This window comes from Aulostomus chinensis, chromosome 5 (assembly GCF_037954235.1).
Source record: "Aulostomus chinensis isolate RoL2024-O1b breed Wild chromosome 5, RoL_Achi_v1.0, whole genome shotgun sequence".
In the NCBI taxonomy this organism is placed as follows: domain Eukaryota; kingdom Metazoa; phylum Chordata; class Actinopteri; order Syngnathiformes; family Aulostomidae; genus Aulostomus; species Aulostomus chinensis.
This window is the reverse complement of record NC_141324.1, coordinates 9,593,398-9,597,044: the sequence shown is the minus strand read 5'-3', so window position 1 is coordinate 9,597,044 and position 3,647 is coordinate 9,593,398. Positions and strand designations below refer to the sequence as shown.

Genomic DNA, 3,647 nt, shown 5'->3' with positions numbered 1-3,647 from the left:
TGCCACAGTGCAGCTTTGTTTATTTGAGCTGAATTACAGATTTTTGAACGTCAGACTGAAAGTTCTGTGACTGACACACGTCAAAATATAACTCCAGATATCCAGAATTAGAGCTTTGCTGGGCTCGTGCACACTCATCCACTCAGCGCACGTCCTGCTATTTCCTCGTTGCTCATTTATGGCGTTGTCGCTCTTAAGCTCTATTTTCATGCACACAAAAAATCTGAATAAACATGCTTAATGTGAACACTCCAATCGGAGGATTCTGATCTGATGCGGCCCACTCGGAGAGAAATTTCCCTCTGAACAAGAGGGCAGGCTTATTCCGATCCACGCATCCATGTGCACACTCCCTCCCATCGTGTTTTCCTGGTTCCCTGGTAGGGCAGGTCTGCCCTACGTCACTGTGACGCATTTCCATCTGTGCAGCAGGCGGGGAGGCCTGCGCCCTGCTGAGCCTGCAGGTTGACTGCCAAGAACAGCAGAAGCAAACGCGTTGTTTGGAGAAAGAGAAGAGAAACAGGCACCAAAAGAATAGAGGTGAAAGAGTGAAATGCAGCCAGCAAGCGGGGGAGCGGAGGAGGACTAGCTGAAGACGTGCAGAGACGTTTGACGATGACAGGTGGAGGAACAGCTTCTTCTGCTGCTGCCATTTATGATGATTGGTTGATTGTGAGGCGCATCCATACGTACCTCATGATCCGGTCATTTTTTACACTGTCCATGTGAACAGTGGATTTGGAATTTGGAATCACTTCAGGTTCCACAGGTGGAAGAACTTGTGAGCACGTCAACACGGCTTTGGTCTGGCAGGCTGATATTAGCGGAACGTGAGCTGATGTAAGTTACTGGTTCCATCTGGAACAGCAAATTCACCAGTAAAGCGAACACCAGCGTCAGCACGATTCGAGGGAACATCAAAAGCAGCAGCCTCACATGGTTCCTGTTCAAGTCCCACATCCACGCTGCACCTTGAGTGGGGCTGTCCCCTGTGACTGTGACCAAGAAATTGTGAAACATAAAAAGGCAGTCAGCTGGTTTCTGTTCCGGCTTCTCTCAGTCTTCTCTGGACTTGTTAGAAAAGTTTCTGCGGGGCGTCCTTCCCGTTGGCCACGAGTTTAAATTAAAAAACAAGCTCTCAATAGTATTTCAGTTGGGCACCATTTGACAAATATTTTTGATGTCACCTCGTGAGACCGAGGAACGAACGCAGCCGGTAATCTGACCAAACTAAATGACTGCAACAAAAGGCATTTTCAGTGTGTCTGAGTGTTTTAATTCCACATTCATTTTGCATATGGAGGATTTTACCCAGTCAGGGGTTTTCAGTCTCTTATGAGAATACAAAGGTTCCTGTAAACCCAGCTAGTAAACATCTAGTCAGGCTTTCTACTGCGTCAACAGTGACGATAAAGTTGTTCTTTGGTGCAACTGTTGCTCAAGTTTGACCTTTTTAGCTATGAAATGTTAAAGTGGCGTCCCATCACAACACGCCGCCGTCCTCTTCACCTCCTCTCGTGTGGAATTGTTCCTCCTGCCCCTGAGCAGATTGGCGCATCATTTAGTTGAACAAAATTTGAATATCAGCGTAGTGGAAACGTCTCTCACCCTCTGTGTCTTTGCTAGCTTCATCTCTGGATCCCATGTAGGTCGCGGAGTCCTGCCTCGACGTCTCAGTGGAGGGACGCGATGCAAGACGCCAGCAGGGGTCCCAGGGCTGGTCAGTCTTTCTGGCTGCAGCATCTTTTATAGAAGCAGCACAAGAAGAGGCTGGTGTATCAAGTGTCTTCAGATCTGAGAGCTATGGGATCTCATTCCAACACTTCTGCTCATTGTGTAACGCTGTCATGTCAGATATTCAGGAAGACGTTTCCTGTGCAGGCTATTAAACCAGGAGACCACAGTTTAGAGATAAGCCACACAGAGACACGAGTGGCAGGTGAAGAAGGGTAATCTCACCTATCGGTCACTCTGACAATAGACCCCGCAGCGTTCCCTCCCGCTCACTGAGTCCCGACGCTTCATTTATCCAGTCAAGCTGATGTTGGTGGGTCAAACATCAGGGAGTGATTCAGAAGTAGCTGCTGACTGTGATAAGTGTTCTGTTGTTCTGGAGTGTAGCTCGCAATCAAACTGGTTTCATCAGACTACTGTCATGCAGGCCTATCATTTGCAACCAGGACTAGATGCTAATCCATTTCACTCTGAATAAGACACACACACAGAAAGCTGCAAGTTAATCATTTTGCCTTTTCTTTCTCTTCCCAGCGCCGTGGTTCAGGCTTGTCAGAGTACAAATCACAATCTCATTCAAATCTAATGGGACGTGTTTGCAGCACAGCAAGTTTTTATAGACAAGGATCCTCAGCGCAGTGTCCCGGCTCGCAGCTCTCTGCTGAACAAGCCATCATCAAGACACATTCTCCCTCCCAACTCTTCCAGTTCTCCTAGAAACATACAGAAACACACATAAAGAGAGAGAGAGGACGGAAGGGCCCACTTCAACGTGGATGAGGGCGTAGGTGGAACCACACCTAGAAACCTGAGGCAGGAACTGAAGACCTGGGTCGTTTATTAACTAATGAACAACTTAATAAGACAGTCGAACACAACTAAGGTGACAAGTGACAGGAGAACAAAGCGAGCAGACGATCCCACCATGACAAGACCTAAACTAGGAAATACACACTCCTCCGATCGCACAGCACGAGGACGCGACGCACGGGGCTGTGACTGACGGGGACTCCTGACTGAGACCGGTGAAAGGCTCAGGAAAGGTGGGACACAGGCAAAGACAGGAAGTAACTAGCAGACCAAGACACAGGAAGGAAGTGATTTCAAAATAAAACAGGAACCAACAAGAAACAGAAGCAAAAACACAACGTAAGAGTAGCATCATGTCCACAACCGTAACCCCACGCCGCCCAAATGAGACCGTGACACGGACGGACTGAACTTCAAACAGTCTAACAATGCAAGACATCTACCAATAGTTTAGACTCTGACCTGTGTGTCTCTCTCTGTCCCTCTGTCTGTCTGTCTGCTACTCACTGATGTCATGTTACATATATTTTTCTCTTCCATCTCACCAGACTTGTAAAATGTTTTGCTTTTAAATCGATGGTCTTTTACTTCTGAGATAAAAATCGAACAAAATTGCTGCAAGGAATGAGAAGTTGAATCCCTGGGCAACCAGAAAGCATGAGGGAGCACAAACCTCAGCCAGGAGGAACTTCAGCTCCTTCACACTGGGTCCTGATTCAAGTTCCAAAAACCCTCCGGGAGCTTAGAGGTGCAGCAGCAACCGTAAATGTTCACGGTAACAATTAGCAGGGAGGTTGGGAACCTATGAAAAGACCTGCGACTCAGGTGAACACACTCTCGTTCATTTCAGTGTGTGCTTGATGAAGATCAGGATCATTCACAAACATGCAGACAGGAACCAGTTTGAAGTGGTAAAACAAACTATGGCACCATAACTATGTAGTGGAAAAGCACAGCGCCCCCTGCCTGCCTCGGCCACACCAGTGGTACATCCTGAGCTGCTCGTGTTTGTTGATCACTGGATTGAAGATTTTTCTTGGATGTTGTAATATGTCATTACAGGATCAGGTGGGACCTCAGTCTTAATGGGGGGGGGGCTGTCC

At 47.5% G+C, this 3,647-nt stretch overlaps 1 long non-coding RNA gene across 1 annotated transcript; it reads right to left on the bottom strand.

Moving 5' to 3' along the window:
* Positions 1–1,315: 1,315 nt before the first annotated feature.
* LOC147261128 (uncharacterized) lies at positions 1,316–3,346 on the bottom strand. The gene is made up of 3 exons (XR_015116070.1): positions 3,218–3,346; positions 1,609–1,743; positions 1,316–1,540 (listed from the first exon to the last, which is right to left on the bottom strand). It is a non-coding gene; the product is annotated as an uncharacterized LOC147261128 (long non-coding RNA).
* Positions 3,347–3,647: the final 301 nt, after the last annotated feature.